Below are 19527 nucleotides of genomic sequence, written 5' to 3'. Positions count from 1 at the left end.
TATACACATACAGACGAATACACACATATGCACATACAATACATAATTAGAATCATGGGTAAAAAATACTTAGTCAGACAGGTTTAAAAGAGTGTGTGTGTATTTTATTGTTATGACAGTAGCAATACATATTTTCCAAAGAAACTATAAATAAATAGAAATATACATATAATCTGAAAAAATATTTATCCACATAGGCATATGCAGTTCATAGTTGTTTGAAAAAGGTGGTTATGAAGGAAAGAGCCAACTCTTGAGTAATTTTCTGAAAACAAGAAAGTTATCTGTGGCTCTTATAGTTGTGGGTAATGAATTCCATAGTTTTGCTGCTTGGACGGAGAAGGATGTACCACCTACAGTCTTTTTCTTGTATGGTGTTGTTCTAAGGCGGGGTGCCAGTCTTGAGCGGAGGGTTCTTTGTTGGATGTATGTGGTAATTTTCTTTCTGATAAAAAGCAGTCCTGTTCTATGTATAGCTTTGTGGGTGATACAAAGCAGTTTGAAAGTGCATCTTCTGGCAACGGGTAACCAGTGTAGTGCTCTCAAGGCAGGGGAGATGTGGTCTTGCGGCTTTATATGTAGTAGTAGCCTGGCTGCGGAATTCTGGATACGTTGTAGTTTTTTCATAACAGATAGAGATGATCCATGGTAGAGGCTATTGGCATAATCCAGTTTGGATAATACAAGTGAGATAGTAGCTTGCACCTTGTGTGGAAATCCGAGGTGGGGGAAGATGCGTTGTAAAGTCTTTAAGGTGATGAAGCTTGTGCGTGCTAATTTGTCTACTTGGGTATTCATAGTTAGCTTGGAATCCATGGTGATTCCTAGGTTTTTCACTTCCTTGGATAATTGAGGAGGTGGTCCGAGATCTTCAGGCCAAATGCACAGAGGGTCATAATTTTTCCAGTCACCACATATGAGTATTTCTGTTTTGGAGGTATTTAGTTTGAGATGGCTCCAGGTCATCCACTGATCAACGGCTCTGAGGCAACTGAAGATTTGTGACTTTTCAATGTTTTTGGGGTCTTCTAATTGAAGTAGTATTTGTGTGTCATCTGCATAGTTGTAGCATGTGAGATGGAACTCATTGATCAGTTCTGGTAAAGATATCATGTAGATGTTAAAAAGCAAAGGTGAGATGATTGACCCTTGGGGGACCCCTGTTTTTGTGAGGTAGGGTTCGGACGAGAAGGGGGGCGAGTGGATGATATTCGCTCTTTTTTGGAGATAGGAAGTAATCCAGTCGAGAGCAATCCCTTGTATGCCGGCTTCGTGGAGTCTTTGAGTTAGGGTGTCATGGTCAACCGTATCAAAGGCAGCTGAGAGGTCCAAGAGAAGTAGTGCAGCAACTCCATTTCGGTCGACTGTGTTTTTAAGATCGTCCCAGATTGCCATGAGTGCCGATTCAGTGCTTCTTCCTGGGCGGAATCCAGTTTGGAAGTCTGAAAGTATAGAATTGTCTTCAATGAATTGTGACATCTGGGCGAATGCTGCTCTCTCTATCAATTTGCCCAGGAAAGGTCCATTTGTGATAGGTCTGTAGTTGTTGGGGTCTTGCGGGTCTAGGTTTGTTTTCTTTAATAATGGTCGTATGAATGCCTTTTTCAGGTCTGTAGGAAAAGTTCCTGAAGTTAAAGAGTTGTTGATGATTCTTCTTACAGGTGTGGCAGCAGAAGTAGATAGCAGGATGTTCTTGAAGATTTGTGGTGGGCAAGGGTCAGAAGGGCAACCAGAAGGTCTGCTTGCTTTGACCAAATCCATAAATTCATCCTGGGATATTTGTTTGAAAGACTGTAGAGGTTGGGATGGTTTATTCTTAAAGGGTATTTTAGTAAAGGGGTTGGTGCTGATGTTTTTCTTCTGTTTTAAATAGGAGTCCAATGTGTCTGCCTTGGTTGTGTAGTGAGTTGCCAATTTGTTTGTGAAATCTTGAGTGGTGGGATGACTTCCTTCCATGCATGTGGGTTTTCGAAATTCATTGAGAATTTTATAAAATTCCTTGGTTGTAGATTGAGCATTTAGAATTTGGTCTGAGTAGTATCTTTTTTTATTGATGATTTGTATATCCTGTTAAGTTTGTGTAGCTGCAGTTTATCTTGACTGTTGTTTGTTTTGAGCCAGGTCCGCTGCAACTTTCTGATTTGTTGCTTTATCTTTTTAAGTTCTGTGTTTCTCCAAGGTGTTGGTTTTCTTTTGTCATGTTTAGTTTTTCTGAGTGGTATTAGGACATCAAAAGCTTCCTGTAGCCACTCATAAAGTTTTGGTACAGAATTGATTGTATCTAGATCTGTGTTTGCTGTTAGTTGTGTTTCTAAGTGATCCAAATTGAGTTTTCTCCATGGTCGGTAGGTGTATGTATGTAAGTGGTTGTGGGGTGTGTTGATTTGTGGAGTTGTCTGTCGGAAAGTTATCAGATGGTGGTCTGACCAGGTGGTTGGTGTGATGCTATGAATAGTAACGAGTTCAGGCTTAGCAAAAATGACATCTAGGATGTGACCAGCGATGTGTGTGGGATTGTGTACAATCTGATGTAGGTTCAATGGGAGTAGGCCAGTGGTGATAGCTTTTGGATGGGGCATATTGGGTTTGTCAAACCAAATGTTTAGATCCCCAAGAATGCATAGATTGGAGTATAGTGTAATAAGGTTTGAGACTGTGTCAAGAAAAGCATCAGGGAAAGTGGAGTTGTTAGGTGGAGGTCTGTAAAGGAGGAGAAAGTTACAGGATGAAGTTGGAGTAGGGTGGCATCTGGTAAGGAGGGCTTCACAACCTTGTATGGAGATGTTGTCTGTTTTACTGAGGTTTATTGCCTGTTTGAATATAATAGCTAGTCCACCTCCTCTCTTGCCTATACGGTTTTGTGTAATGGTTTGATAGCCCGAAGGAAGGGCTTCGTGCAATACTGGTGCCATGTCATCTCCCAACCAGGATTCCGTAATGAATAGTAAGTCAGGTTGTGTGTCTGTGAGCAGGTCGTAGATGTGGTGCTTGTTTTTTGAGAGTGATCGAGCATTTATGAGCTGGCAGTTTAGAGAGGGTGTGTTAGTGGTAGTGTTGTTTTGTTTAGTAGAAGGGTAAGTAGTATAATGTGAGCTTGAAGCAGGAGTGTTGCTAGTTGTGATAACTGTTTGAGGCTCACAATAGTCTTGCTTTTCAAGATAGTGTTCCTCTTCCAGCAGGTTAAGGAGGCATTTTGTTGGGTCTGTGTGTGTGGGTGGTGAACTTGGTGGCTGAGAGAGCCATGAGGAGTGTAATGTTTTTTGTAGGGTAGTTTTATTATGTAACAAACAAGGGGATGCGAGGTTGCTATGAGTGGCATGTTTTTTATTTTGTTTGCGTTTGTTTAGTGTGGATGGAGTATGGGTTAGGGGTGGTGGAGGAGCATGTGGATCATGATGTAAGACCCTAAATTGTGCAATGGAGGAGAGGCGAGTGAATGAAGGTTGCTGGGATGGGGTGCTTGTGGTAGGTGTTTGTGAAGAGTGGGGGGGTAGGGGTGGAGATAGGATGGAATTTGTATCCTTTGTGTAGTCCTGGGGGTGGGAGTGGGTATGATGATGAGTGTAATGTAAGTTTGTGTTGCTTTGATGTGCTGATGTTTGTGGTCGGTATTGTTTTTGTGGAAGAATGAGAGGGGCTATTGGTGTAGTTGTTTTTGGTGAGGGATTTGTATGTGAGTTAGTGCTGCTAAGTGGAATTTGAGTGTTAGATGGGGTGTTGATGTGTTTTGGAGATGAATGTGTGAGGTGTGTAAGAGGTGATGGGTGTGTGTCAGGGAAAGAAGTATTAGTTGAGATGCCCGGAAGGGGTAATATGTGTGGTGGAGTGAAATGTGGGGATTGTATGGTTGTGTGTAATTGGTGAGGGGAAGAGTGTTTGTAGATGATGTGTTTGAAGGCAGGGTTTGGGCATTATTATGAAGACAGGCGGTCTGTGTGGAGCGAACAGCGGATTGTGTTTTTGGTTAGTATGAGCAGAGAGTGTGTATCTGGGAGACTGAAACTGAGAGAATTGTATGTTGTAGTTTTGTATTGTGTGGGTGGTGGCAGGTAGTGTTAGTGGGAGTGGACAGAGTAGTGTTTGCTGTGATAATGAAGGTGTTTGACTGTAGTAGTTATGGGGGGTATGTGTATATGTGTTGTATGTAGGGTATTGTGTTGGGTGGTGGGGCAATGCAATCTGTCTGTGGTCAGTTTGTGATGCATGATTTGGATATCTTTGCAGATAATGTGTTTGCATGTTGAGGGATGTGTTGGGGTAGAACCCATTCCTGGGGAAATATGAATTGGGCAGCATTTCTGGCCCTAGTCCCTAGTCCCTACCTGTCCCAAACAGGCCCAAACAGGCAGCTGCCCTTGTCCTCTCCGCCCTTTGCCTCGACGCCCGGGCTGAGACGCCCTGAATCCTGGCCTTTTATAGCCCTACCGGCCTATAAGAAGCTCGTCCTAACCCTAGCCAATCCTGTTTTAAACCCTGATTTAGCCAACTAATTGAAGACCCAGCCCTATTTCCTGACCCCCAACCACAGCCCCAGCCCTAAAACCTACAGCCAATCAAAATCCTAGCCCTATCCACCAATCACAGCCCTAGAACCAACAGCCAATCAAAATCCTAGCCCTATCCACCAATCACAGCCCTAGAACCAACAGCCAATCAAAATCCTAGCCCTATCCACCAATCACAGCCCTAGAACCAACAGCCAATCAAAATCCCAGCCCTAGAACCAACAGCCAATCAAAATCCTAGCCCTATCCACCAATCACAGCCCTAGAACCAACAGCCAATCAAAATCCCAGCCCTATCCACCAATCACAGCCCTAGAACCATCAACGAATCAGAATCCCAGCCCTATCCACCAATCACAGCCCTAGAACCAACAGCCAATCAAAATTCTAGCCCTATCCACCAATCACAGCCCTAGAACCAACAGGCAATCAAAATCCCAGCCCTAGAACCAACAGCCAATCAAAATCCTAGCCCTATCCACCAATCACAGCCCTAGAACCAACAGCCAATCAAAATCCCAGCCCTATCCACCAATCACAGCCCTAGAACCATCAACGAATCAGAATCCCAGCCCTATCCACCAATCACAGCCCTAGAACCAACAGCCAATCAAAATTCTAGCCCTATCCACCAATCACAGCCCTAGAACCAACAGGCAATCAAAATCCCAGCCCTATCCACCAATCACAGCCCTAGAACCAACAGCCAATCAAAATCCTAGCCCTATCCACCAATCACAGCCCTAGAACCAACAGCCAATCAAAATCCCAACCCTATCCACCAATCCCAGCCCTAGAACCAACAACCAATCAGAATCCCAGCCCTATCCACCAATCACAGCCCTAGAACCAACAGCCAATCAAAATCCTAGCCCTATCCACCAATCACAGCCCTAGAACCAACAGCCAACCAAAATCCCAGCCCTAGAACCAACAGCCAATCAAAATCCTAGCCCTATCCACCAATCACAGCCCTAGAACCAACAGCCAATCAAAATCCCAGCCCTATCCACCAATCACAGCCCTAGAACCATCAACGAATCAGAATCCCAGCCCTATCCACCAATCACAGCCCTAGAACCAACAGCCAATCAAAATCCTAGCCCTATCCACCAATCACAGCCCTAGAACCAACAGGCAATCAAAATCCCAGCCCTATCCACCAATCACAGCCCTAGAACCAACAGCCAATCAAAATCCTAGCCCTATCCACCAATCACAGCCCTAGAACCAACAGCCAATCAAAATCCCAGCCCTATCCACCAATCCCAGCCCTAGAACCAACAACCAATCAGAATCCCAGCCCTATCCACCAATCACAGCCCTAGAACCAACAGCCAATCAAAATCCTAGCCCTATCCACCAATCACAGCCCTAGAACCAACAGCCAATCAAAATCCCAGCCCTATCCACCAATCCCAGCCCTAGAACCAACAACCAATCAGAATCCCAGCCCTATCCACCAATCACAGCCCTAGAACCAACAGCCAATCAAAATCCTAGCCCTATCCACCAATCACAGCCCTAGAACCAACAGCCAATCAGAATCCCAGCCCTATCCACCAATCATAACTGCATCCCTGGAGCTAGCAACCAATGAAACACCATCTCTCAAAAAGCAATCACAACAGCATATGCAACAACCACGAGGAACCTATATAAGGAGCAAGTTAACTAAACTCCAGTCCCTGTGGCCTGGGGGGGGCTACTGCTGCTCTATTCAGTATCTCCTTGGATACAGACAGGCTGAATCCACACTTCCAAGCTAGCAGAGTCTACTTTCCAGGTAAGGGGGGAGATTGTTTAAGAGACAAACACTGCAATAGTTCTGGGCGCACAATCTAAAATCGGGCTTTTTTAAGGCAAAAATACAGGGGGGCAGACAGCTTTTAAGCACAATTTAAATCACACTAACAGATTAAAAACAGTCTCCTAAAACCACACTCTGAAAGATGTATGTAGTCTTTTTACCAAGAATAGGGGTGAAAAAAAGGGGGGCAGAGGTGGGGAAAAGGAGGGGGGGGAGCCACAAACTAGCGAGGGAATTCACACAGTCACGGCAAAAACGATTTTTAAACAAACACCACTTTAAAAGAGGCCAGGCTGCCTGAAAACACAGAGAGTCCACAGTAAAACAAACACTTTTTGAACAATTACAAGTAGATATTTATCTTTGGGCTCCTTACCTAGGTCTTTTTGCAATCCTTGAACACTGGGCTGTATCAGGACACAGAGGTGATGCACACAGGAACACAAAATGGAGGTGCCTATCAACTGATTCAGTGTGTCTGTTGGGTTTGGCTCAGTTTGAAGCGCTCGTATTCCAGATTGAGTTGCGGGTCAGAATATCGGTTGAGGGTGGCTGGAGCAGTGTCACAATCACCATCATCTCCTGTGTTCAGTAGAGTCTCTAGAAGTTCCTACAGCTCGTCACCCCAGAAGTTCATTAGCATCGGCCTCTTTACCCCACTGTCTTTCCCTTGTGGCACGAAAATAGTGGTGCAGTCTTCCCAACCAGTGGCGCCATCCCAGTGTCGCCATGGCGGGGTCCGACAATTGACTAACTGGATGCAGGGGTGTGACTGAGGCATGAGATCTTGGGGTGTGAACAGGAGGTGCCTGGTCACGTCACGAAGGTAAGCTCATGTTAATGCACACTGAATCTGTAGTCACTCTGCAGGTCTTGGTAGCAGCACGTGGCACACTTTCTTGGTGCGGATTTACCCCGTGTCCAACTGGCCGAGGCTGGTAAATTATATGCCTGGACTGCCCTCCAGGAGGTGCACAAGCGCCATAGAGAATGGGCAAGGTATAATACACTTTACTTGGGGTTTGCTACCTTGAGAGAGTTTTGATGAGTAGCATGACAGTACCGAAGAAAACCACCACAGGTACCACTGCAAAGAGTAGGAGTCCTTTCATGCACCTCCCAGGCTCAAGTAACTCAACAGCAGTCCCAAGGACATATCACAACAAAGTAACATTGTGTGGTGATGTATATTTCCTTTATGGTACCTTGTGGTGGAGAGCACAGGCACCTAACAGTAAGGCAGTAGCAGGCCTGCGAGCATGAGGAGCGAGGGATGCACAGGCCTGTCATTCTCACTGGATGTGGCAGCACAGCAAATGGGCAGCTCCCGGGGCCTCAGGCAGTTGGAGGTGGGATTGCCTCTCTCCTCAGAAGGGATTGGCCTTTTCCGGCCAGTAATCACAGCGCCTCAGGTGAAAAACACAGCTTGGCCTGCAGGGTGTATCTCTTGAGCCGCAAGTTGGGCAGTGCAGATGTGGGCATTCCCTACCCCACGCTGACGTATGCTGGCACAGCACCGGCTTGGACACACTGCTCCTGCAGTTTGGTGTGCATGCGGAGCCGGAGGGCAGGCAGTGGGGCACTCCACATGACGGTTTGTGCCTGTCCCTCATCCCCAATGTAGTGTGTCCCTGTATTTGCACGACAGGGCCTCGTGTTGAGGCCTACTTCAGCCAGCATAAATAACGCAGAGCACAGACCAGTAGTATATATTGGCGAAGGCCTCAAGTGACCCTAGGGCTGAGTCTGGCCCGTGGGGTGAGTGTAGCAACAAAGTATTGTAGAGGCCGGGTGGCTTTCTACAGCAAATTAGCAATGTTGGGGGCATAGACAGAGATTACAACTATGCTTCTCTTAAAAAAATGGATTCTCGCAAAAACAAAAAGTGACGGTCAGTGTCCATCCATGTTTTAAGTACTCTACATGGGAGGTTATGGCAGATGAGAATGGCGACTCTGGAGGAGTTACAGGATGGGGCAAACTCACCATTTCTGCCCACTTCCCTACTTTTTCAAACTATGTTGTATAAACAAACCTGTTTGAGCTTCTGGGATTCTTCTGCGGACTGGTGGTTTCCTGGAGAAGTACGATATTGGCATGTCTCATTCATAAACAGTGCAATACCTTCAATTTTTTTATGTAGTGTGACATTCAACGTGACCAAGGATCAGTGTCTAGATGTCATTCGATATGGACCACCGAGAGGGTATCTGTCTGGGTCCCAAGTGGAAGAAGAGGAGAGGGTGGCTATCTCAGCCCATTGGGGAGGTAAGAGGGCTCAGAAAGTTACTCTGGGGATAAAGGAAGTGACGAAGTCTCACTAAGGGAAAAGAGGGGAAGTCTTTGAGCTGACTCCTGCTCTCGGAGGTGTGGACTGACCACCCAGACCCAATGAATGGGAGAAGGGAGGGGCATTTGCACAAAAGGTAATTGCTCAGTGCTCAGCAGTGTAGCTAAACAAAACAGATGCGAAGAGAGGCTCCACAAGTTGCTCAGGAAGGGGGCGGCAGGTTCCAGTGCAGCCATGGGACAGTTAGAGCTGGGAGGTGGGGAGACGTGTTGTGTGTTTGATATGCCAAAGAAACAAGTAAATTGAACCATGCTACAGATCCACCCAATGTTGCAGTGAATGTGTGAAGGTCTCAAGAGACTCTGCCCTAAGCAATACAGTCACACACCACCACGCCACCCCAGTCCTGCCCGGAGTCCAGCAGGCCTGTGGCACCGGACGGAGCGTGGGCAAGTAAACAAATAGAATGCAGTATATAAAAAAAACCAGATACATTACTTCTGAGCCTGGAAAGGGGCGCCATAAATTATCATTCGTCTTGATGCAGGTTTGAGTGGTAATATGGTCTTGTCCCTTTCTCTGTTCCTGTGGAAAGCCTCTACTGCCTTATTGAGACCCCCACAATCAGATTCCCTGTATATTGGTCTTTCATTTTATGGTGGGGTGGAGGACAATCTATGGCTTCAGTAGACTCAATAGACGAGTCATCCATGGAGTCCAGCCAGGCTTCTAGATCATCAAAGAAGTCTTTAGTCTTGCTAGTGATGGTAACAACTATGAGTGCAGGGTTGAACAAGCCATATTTTAGGTCCCATTTCTGAAGCCTAGGGCGAAGGGTGAGAACCTTGATATTGGTAGTCAAAGAGAAGTCAGCCGTGAAAGAGATACGATGGCCCTTGTAAAGCAGCTGTGTTGGAGAACGCATCGCTGCCTTCAGGATAGCTTTCCTATGCTGGTGCTAGAGCAACGCAAATGAAAAATGAGATTTATAAAGCCACGCAAAGCCCCTTTGTGTGGCTGTGCGTGGCTTCATAAATCTTGTGTAACGTAACGCAGCGCAAATCGCTGCATGCATTACTCTACTCCGGGGAAGCATTTTCATGGGTGTTGCATGAGTGTTCCTACGTAACATCCATGGATTTTGACGCATTCCCAGAGTTACAAGAACAGGTAAACCTGGGAATGCGCCAAAAGGATATGCATCCCCAGGTGAGGCATAACGAGGAGGAATAACTTTATTTCTCCTTGTTTTTTCCTTTTTCTAGGTGTGCTGCATTCTGCCTCAAACCCAATGTGTCAAGCCTAAAAAACTACGAAAGTTGAGGTGACAGAAACTTCCATATGTGATATTGCAGGCCTCTAGTTCTATGACAGCACCCAACTTGACAATGAAAATATCACACTCAAAAAATCCTATTCATGTAATTGTGCCTGACTTCAGCTGCACTGAGAATGCTTTGTATTATGTTTTATTTACTAATTGCTATTGTATTTTTCACAAGATTTGCAGTACTACTTTGTTGAGTAAATATATTGTTTGATTTGATTTACATAAACACGTTTTGAAGTACTGACAATGATCAACTTCCACAGCCAGAAACGGGCCTGTTTGATACACAAAAAGTGACTGAGGCATCACATCCCCTTAGTGTCCTCCCTGGGTAACCCACATTGGAGCCTCTATGCTGCAATCTAGGGCCACTGTGAGTGCTGAGGTTACTCAGCGACTCTGTTGTGGGAGTACATCTGTGGTTTGTAAGTGCCTCTTTAAAGTCCTGCAGTACCTTTTATTGTGAGTCCTGATGATCATGTCAGAATCTCAATCTTCATGTAACTATATCTGCCATTGAAAGTACTACTGACCTATGACAGTCTCTTATTGCACCCATGTCCATACCTGTCACTATGTGTACCTCTTACGTGTAACAGGTTACTGAATATTATGTGACTACATCACTGTCTTGTTTGTTTGTGAGTATGCCTTTCCCTGTGGTAGAGCGGCTGTGATGAGTGGCACTGTCATTGCAGGTGCCAGTGTGATGGGTGATTGCCCAAATGGCATGCCATCTCTCGGTGGACCTCTCTCTCCTTCATGTGTTTTCATATAAAGTGCACTTTTGCAACATGCAAACACTTGAAAGAATGTTTAATTGTAGACAGTGCTGAGTAGATAGAACTGTGCTGAGGAGGGGCTTGCATATCTGTTACAGTGGCACACAAGTAGGGTTGCCTTACCCTGCTGAAGTTTTGCTACCAACTTATTTGCTGTAATAATTATCCATGTTTAGTTGTTGATCTGGTGGACAACAATTATTTCCTCTGGGCTTGATTAGTGACCTCGTGTTCCAGGGGTTGTTTGAGAACTCCTCTGTTGGAGAAATCAGTCAACATTATTTCCTAACTAATGTGTTGTAGTCTGCCTATATCGGTTTATATGGGCCACCACTGCTCCCTTGTCTTTAATGGAGCTCTCAACATTCCAATATTCCAATATTGTATTAAACTAATTTAATCATTGAAAAAAGATCAATCAATCAATCTGTATTTGTACAGCACAGATTATCACCCACGAGGGTATCCAGGCGCTGGGTTGCTGAGCTTTTAGTCGAAGAGCCAGGACTTCAGTTTCTTCCTGAAGTCCGTCAGTGAGGGTGATGCTTGGAGGTGGAGAGGGAGGGTATTCCAGGATTTTTCAGTGAGGTGGGCGAAGGAGCGGCCTCCGCTGTGGCTACGGCGGATGCACGGTGTCTGAGATAGGGTGAGAGAGGTGAAGCGAAGGTTTCTGGATGGTTGGTAGAAGTTCAGATGGTGGTTCATGTATGCTGGTTCTAGGTCATCAAGGGCATGTCAGTACTTTGAGTTGGCATGTTTCCTGGACGGGGAACCAGTGGAGGTTCCTCAAATGCTGGGCTTATGTGGGACCATTTGGGCAGGTTGAGGATCATTCTGGCTGCTGAATTCTGTATTGTCTGGAGTTTTCGCATGAGTTTTGTGGTAGTTCCTACATACAGAGCATTGTGGTAGTCTAGACGGCTAATGAGTAGGGCTTGTGTGACTTTTTTCTGGTGCTTAAGAGGAGCCATTTGAATATTGTTCAGAGCATGCGATGAGTGAGGAAGCAGCCGGACAAGACTATGGGGGTCATTCCGACCCTGGCGGTCCATGACCGCCAGGGCGGAGGGCAGCGGAAGCACCGCCAACAGGCTGGCGGTGCTTCCTGGGCTATTCTGACCGCGGCGGTAAAGGCGCGGTCAGAAAAGGGGAACCAGCGGTTTCCCGCCGGTTTTCCCCTGGCCCAAGCAGCGCCGCCACGGGGATTCCGACCCCCTTCCCGCCAGCCTGTTTCTGGCGGTCTTCACTGCCAGAACCAGGATGGCGGGAACGGGTGTCATGGGGCCCCTGGGGGCCCCTGCACTGCCCATGCCACTGCCACTTAGCAGACAGTGAAAATCGCGATGGGTGCCACTGCACCCGTCGCACCCCTGCAACTCCGCCGGCTCCATTCGGAGCCGGCTTCCTCGTTGCAGGGGCTTTCCCGCTGGGCCGGCGGGCGGCCTTTTGGCGGTCGCCCGCCGGCCCAGCGGGAAAGTTGGAATGGCCGCCGCGGTCTTTTGACCGCGGGGCGGTCATTCGGCGGTAACAGCATGGCGGGCGGCGACCGCCGCCCGCCGCGGTCTGAATGACCGCCTATGTTTCTCTGATGTTGCATGGTGAGTTTGCTGTTCAGAATGATGCAGAGGTTGTGGGCATGGTCTATTGGTGTAGAGGTGGGTCCAAGTTCAGCGGCCACCAGGTGTCGTTCCGAGGGGAGATATGTTTGCCAAAGATCAGCACTTCAGTCCCGTCAGAGTTGAGCTTCAGACAGTGGTCCTGCATCCAGGCTGCAATGTTCTTCATGCAGTTATGGAAGTTGGTCTTGGTTGTGATGAGGTCTGCTGAGAGCGAGAGGATGAGCTGGGTGTCATCGGCGTAGGATATGATGTTGATATTGTGGTTTCTGACGATGTCGGCTAGAGGTGTCATGTAGGTGTTAAAGGGTGTGAGACTGAGGGATGAGCCTTGAGGGACTCTGCAGATGTTGCTCATGGGTTCTGAGCAGAAGGAGGGAAGGCAAACTCTGCATGCATCCCATGAGGAAAGATGCAATCCATCTGAGTACGTCACCCTTTATTCCGATCTGGTGCAGTCTCTTGATGAGTTTTTGGTGGGAACAGTGTGTCGAAGATTGCAGAAAGGTTGAGAGAATTCTCCTCTGTCGAGTAGGCTGCATATGTCATCCGTGGCAGAGATCAGGGAGGTCTCGGTGCTGTGGTTGAAACCGGATTGAGAGGTGTCAAGCAGGTTCTTTCTCTCCAGGTGTTCGGTGAGTTGACGGCCATCTCCAGGACTTTAGCTGGAAACGGGGGAAGTGAGATGCAACAGCAGTTCTGGAGTGCGCTGGAGTCTGCAGAGGGTGTCTGATCTCTGTGTGCTTCTATGTGTTGGGAAAAGTGGTTGTGGCGATGGATGCGTTGAGGATGATGGTCAGTCGGTGGTTGATCTCATCGCTTCCTAGATTGAAGGGGCAGTAGAGGCAGGTGTCGGTGGGTGCACCTGAGTGGATTGAGTTCATCATGGCTGTGGTGTCGGGAATGGTGAGCTGTTCCCATGCGGTGAGCTGTTGGTCGGGGAGGCTTTCATTGGAGGGACAGGGGTATAGAATTTTTTAAATAATCTACTTGGCCAAGGGACAAAAATGAGATTTACATGTCCTGAAAAATGAATTTGTCCCACCTACTTCCTACATCAATTATAAGGGCTGACACAGAAACATGTAATATGTTTTTATTTTGTGTTATTAAACCAGTAACTATTCAGTGCTTCGTAATCATGCTAAAGAAAAACTTGAAAAGCAGCTACATTATCCCTACTATCCAAAAGGGTAAAAATTGTATAGGAATACAACAGTAAAGGATCTTGCATTGCAAGCTGCTCTAAAACTCATTATTGACAATACTTCAGTAGTTATGATAGATGTGGCCTCTTATGTCCTCACACATGCTTTGTGCCTCCTGTTGTAAGCCAGAGAATAATAGCTCTGCTGGGGTCATATACCTCAAAGTTGGGCCCTTCTATTTTAAGAAGCATTAGATCTTGGAGAACATCATGATTTAACCGTGTTCTTAGTGGGTTCCTAATGACATTCATTGCAGAAAACACATGTTCAGCTTCTGCTGTAGACACCCTACATGTGAACATCATCTCCACAAGCTTTAATATTTTAGTTAACATAGGAGGTTTTGTTGCTAGCTGGCAGGCAATACAGGAATGCCTTTGGTCTGAAAGCTTTTCATATGGGTTTTAAGTCCACAAAACTCCTCTACAATTGCCAACTACTCGTCTGTGGTGAAAAGTACTTCGAGATGTTGAACAATTGCCTCAATATCAGAGAGCCCATATTTATACAGTTCCTCTCTACTCTCTGGCCACAGTGTATAATCAAATGCCTGAAATCCTTGAACTGGCATGGAATTAACATTTCCAAAACTCTCATCAATGTACTTAACTACAGTGTCAATGAGCTCACTGTCACTTTGGATTGTTGCTGCTGGTGGACAGCAGCCGGATAACTTTATTTCCCAGCCATCAGTAGAAATGTTTCCAAACTTTTTTCTTCAGGGTGGTACAGTTTCTCAAACTGCTGCATGTATTCACCCAACTCACTTTTAAGGCCTACCAGGATCAATGCACACCTCTCTACAGCAGGTGGAACATGCAATAAAAGCAGTTCATTAGACTGAAAGAATTCTGAAAGCTGAGACACTAGCTTCAGAACATCTCTCAGGCTGTAAAGGTTTTTTATAAATGTAAAGCTAGTTACAATTGAGAGGTACTTTTTTGCTTTAGCAGCAGAGTCATCACTCCCAGCTGCAACCTGTCCCAGGTGTAGAACCACTGTCTGCAGGTTTTGTTGCATGGCTGCCAAAGCCCTGGTTTTGCTGGATACCCATCTAACCTGTTTAATATCAGTGAAATGTGCAAAGTTTTCATCAATTATTCTTGACATTTCTTTGGCATCTCTTCGCCTCTTAGGACTATACCAGTAAAATTTGAAAATCCATTTAAAAGTTTCTTCAAACTGACAAATAGAGGGAATGGATTTCACAGCGTCCAAAATCCCAAGCTGAAGTTTGTGAGCTACACAGTGGAGTGGGAGAAGAAAAGGAATGTCTTTCTTTAGAAGTGCTGCAACTCCTCCCTTAGATCCCATCATAACTGCAGCACCATCAAAATTGACAGCTATTAGTGATGGGCCTGGATATTCTGTAGACCTCGTAACTACTAAATCCAAAGATAACCTTTGGATTCCTTTAGCTATACCATCCAGAACACCATGACCATGTGCATGTGCATGTGCATGTGCATGTTCAAGTGGAACAAGATCTGCAAATAGATTGTAGGGTTTCCCATCACTGACTACTCTCACCACCACAGTTTCTTGTTCAATGTTGGCACTATCTGTGCTTCCATCAGCAATAATGCAAATGAAGCGAGAATCTGAAACAACTTTTTTGATGTCCTGTCAAAGTATATCTGCCTCAGATCTTATGAACTCTGAGGCTTTTTTACGGTTTGTATAATTTTCTCCTATATCCACACCAGCTTTCTTCATAGCCCTAAATATTGTTTCCATGTCTGAGAATGGCTTATCTTGTTTTGCAATTAGGTGAGCATTGTTAAACAAGATGGTCAGTTTCTTTCTTTCTCTCTCCTTCAGCTTTTGCAGTGCGTGCATGATGACGGACTCCTCTGTAGGGGGACTGGAATTTGAGATACTCGGTCTAAGAGTCTGAGACTGCATCACTGTTTCTTTCATTTCCTGGTGGTGCCATGAAACACATGTCATATGTGGCTTACTAGTTTCATGAGCTCTAATTGGTTCAATGCGCAACTGGTCACATCCACTTAAGAATGCATTTCTACCTGAACCTGAATGGCTGACTGCTACAGTAGGATATTTTTTGCAAATAGTACAGTACATTTTTGGTCCTTTTTCTTCCTGACTTTCCTTCAGGGCTACCCATGGCCAGGATTCCACCAAGTGAGACTGAAAAAACTGTTTTCTTTTTTCAGCATCATACTTTTTGTTCTTATTTAGGTTGGGATTATGTGGGGTGGTACAACAACGAACCTCAGTTGGTTCTTTTTGGTTTCCTTCTCCTGGCTTTTCTTTATCAGTGTCTTTACTTCTTTTGAATACAAAGTTGAAAAGACTTTGCTGAGACATATTTGCCTGTGAATAGGTCAAAGTGATCAAGCCTGAGACTACTTGATTCGGTTTTATACTCACAGTCCAGAAATGTAGAGCCAGTTGCAACAAGGCTTTCACATAAGAGACTCCAATAAATCTAGAGACAGTTTTCCAAACTCTCTGAGAACAAGGGACTGAGGCAGCCTGCTGCATTGAAGCTTCATGCTGCTATGGTACATAGTGATTCTGTTTCCTGCCAAGTTGTGAACGCACCGAGTCTGGTGCTACACTGGCTGCACAGTAGACCTAGAAGCCAAGAAAAGATTTACACTAAGAACAAGGATGTGGGCTTTGGAAAAAGACAAGTTTACCTAAATGTGATTCAAATCTACCATCCATGTTACCATGAAAAAAATTCCAAACCATTACAAATTATGTATAATTGACTGCTTAAGAAAGACACCTCTTGTGATTAATGTTCCTGCTAGGGACAGGGATGGGAGTTTTCTCTAGCGGCAGCCATAAAGTTAGCGTAGAGGGTGAATGAATATGCCTGCTGCAAAGAACAGATTTATATTTTATGTCATAGCTGAGTGAATAAGTAAAGTCAGAGCCTTTACAAGTGCTTTCCAACAAATAAATGCATGTGAAAGGGGTCATTGGAGAGATGAGGGGCCAGGTGGTAGTGAGGGAATCCGAGGTGGTCATGTGGTGAGGGAGGCACCAAAAAAGTCTGTTGTATAAGGCGCCACCAGCGCTAAAGCCAGCCCTGAACTGATGTCACAAGATGAAGGATGACCGTGCAGACAAGGTCAAATGGAGGAAATTGGGCAAATCCCAGCAGGACTTTTTGCTCGGATTTTCACATTTCGACCTTCGTCATTTTGAATGTTTGCGCAAGCCCACTGTGATGTTAAAGAAACCAAACTTTTACATGGCAGAAAAATAGCATGAATTATTCAATATATAAGCAAAGGCAATATAGAATGGACGCTGAGCAATCTTCTCTGTGCACCTACTTGTTGGATCTGTTTACCATATAGTTTATGTCCAAGAGTGAAAGGCTGAGTAAGCCTTGCAGGAATTTGAAATTGTGACTTCCAATCAGAGACAAGTGGGCATCTCACTGAGCCATCTCTGTAAGTTAACTCTGTCTGTGAGCAATAGTACTCTTGTCTGTAAAAATAGGGAGCGCTTAGAAGCTGTCTAAATGATTCTGTATTAAAAAACAGGACTTGTTATGTATAACCCAGAATGCCCCAAGCATTTGCTGCAAGAAAAAGAAACATATGGCAGAAACCAGAAAGCTGCAAAAGTGAGGTGAAGGGGGCAGGAAGTGGCTTTAAATGGATTGAAGAGGCGGCCACCCCAGATGGCTTCAGGATTACGCTGCCTCAGTATTCCATGTTCCCACATTTAATTGCAGCAGCCCCAGGTTTAAGAGGAGGGCTCTGAGCACCGGCACATTTTAATTTACAACTAAGCACTGGCCCTGTCTAATGATCACACAGGCAGCAAGGTCCTTGTTTAACAGTAAATAAAGGGCCTTGCTCCCCGTGTGATCATTAGGCAGTGTAGGCCATCGTCATTACACAAATGTACGTACTTACTTGTAATGATGATGGCCTGCCCTGCCTAATGATCACACGGGGAGCAAGGCCCTTTATGTACTGTTAAACAAGGACCTTGCTGCATGTGTGATCATTAGGCAGGGCAGGTAATTCGTCATTACAAGTGGTACATATGTGTAATGATGATGGCCTGCTCTGCCTGATGATCACACAGGCAGCAAGGCCCTTGTTTAAAAGTACATATGTACTGTACATATGCACTTGTAATGACGATGGCCTGCCCTGCCTAATGATCAGACAGGCAGACAAATAAAACACGAACAGCATTCTTTTTTTCCACCCTGCAGCCATTACCTCAGTCTCCTCTGGTGGGTTGCTCTGGCGTGTCAGCCATTTGCTCCGTTCCTGTTTACCCGCCACGAAACAGAGTGTTTGGAGAGGGCGGGGCCACAGATTGTTCGATCGCGTCACCGCAGGGGTGGGGAGCGCAGACTGACAAAGCCCGAGCGCTCACAGCTATTTACTGATTTATTGTCTACTTGTCCGTCGGACAAAATAGACATTAAATCGTATTGCTCGTCGTAAAAATCAACATGGTTCGGGGGTCGGGCAATATGATTTCCCCATCCCTGAGTGAGGAGGTGAAGATGTCAGTGGGTTGGGGCTTGACGTTCTTGTAGATGGCAGATATCTTGTTGTGGAAGTGGTTTGCTAGAGCGTCACAGAGGTCCTGTGAGGGAGTGATAGTGTTCTTGGTGGCTGTTGGGGAGGAAAACTTTCTGACAATGGTGAAGAATTCCTTGGTGTGGTTGGCACTGGCCTCAGTGTGGTCTGCGAGGGGGTCCTTTTTTTAAGTCTTTGTGTCATTGGTGGTAATTGTTGATGGCTGACTTGAAGGTGGCTCGATCTGTATCATCTCTGCTGGTGTGCCATCTAATCTCCAGTTGTTTGCAGTTGTATTTCATTGTGCTGAGTTCCAGAGTGTACCAGCTGGCTTGTTTGGTGAATCTGCAGGTTTTGGCTGGTTTGACGTGGGCAACACGGTCTGCGGCATTGGTGATCCAGGTGTTGAAGTTCTCCACTGCCTGTTTCAGGTCAGCTGAGGTGTTGGGTTGGGTAGTGTTGAGAGTTCTGTGTCACTTTGCTCCAGCTGTGAAAGGGGATGCTGGGCAGGATTGGGGTGGTGCGCGGTGCTCCTGTGATAGTGAAGTGGACGATGGAGTGGTCAGTCTAGGTGAGTTATGTGGTATGGCTGTTTTTCACTTTGTCACTGGACGTGAAGGTTGGATCTAGTGTGTGCCCTGCTGTGTGTGTGGGGTCTGTGACCAGCTGTGTGAGGCCGATGTTGTCCATTCACTCCAAGAGGTTGGTGGAGTTAGTGTCTGTGGGGTCATCCAGGTGAAAAATGAGGTCTCCGATGAAGATGTAGTGATTGGATTTGATGGCAAGTGGGGCAATGAAGTCTGTGATGGTGTTGCGAAGCTGGTGAATGGTCCTGGGGGTCTGTAGGTGAGGGTACCTTTGATGGTTATATTATCATTGGGGTGGAGTTGGAAATTCAGGTGTTCTATGATTGGTGTGGTGTCATCTTTGGTGGTGGTGCAGTGGATTGATTCCCTGTGGACAATGGCTATGCCACCTCCGTGTTTTTGGTGCAGTCTCTTTGTGTCATCTTGTTGCTGTTGGGCGTAGCAGTGGTGATGTTGGGGGCAGAAGTGGAGTTGAACCAGGTCTCGGTGATGAAGGCTGCGCCAGGGGAGAGTGCCCCAAATTCGATAGTGTGTTTGCAGAGTGATCTGGCATTGATTGGGAAGTATCGAAACAGTTCCGGGCATTGTCAGTTGGTGGGGTGGGCATGACATGGCTTTCTGTCCGGGTGGTTGATCCTAGGTGGCAGGTGAAGAGACAGTGTTCGCAAGTGAACAGCCCTGCTGTGGATCGAGGAGGTGGGAGGCAGCAGTTGTTGCGGTGTCCAGGGTCCAGAATTCGGATCTGCTGAGGAGTACCTGTGGGAGTCCGATGGGCCAAGGTTCCTGGTGCTGGGCGTGGTCCAAATGCGGACAGGCAACCTAACAATACCTGGAGTCCTCTCGCTCATCTGTCATCTGCAAGGATTCCCT

At 46.1% G+C, this 19527-nt stretch overlaps 1 protein-coding gene across 2 annotated transcripts in view; it reads left to right on the top strand.

Moving 5' to 3' along the window:
• Positions 1 to 19527, top strand: part of PRKAA2 (protein kinase AMP-activated catalytic subunit alpha 2) — a 275147-nt gene that overhangs the window by 101356 nt on the left and 154264 nt on the right. The gene's annotated exons all lie outside the window — the stretch shown is intronic.

The sequence above is a fragment of the Pleurodeles waltl genome, chromosome 4_2 (genome assembly GCF_031143425.1).
Source record: "Pleurodeles waltl isolate 20211129_DDA chromosome 4_2, aPleWal1.hap1.20221129, whole genome shotgun sequence".
Taxonomy (NCBI): Eukaryota; Metazoa; Chordata; class Amphibia; order Caudata; family Salamandridae; genus Pleurodeles; species Pleurodeles waltl.
The sequence above is the reverse complement of the archived record's forward strand: the minus strand, read 5'-3'. Positions and strand labels throughout refer to the sequence as shown.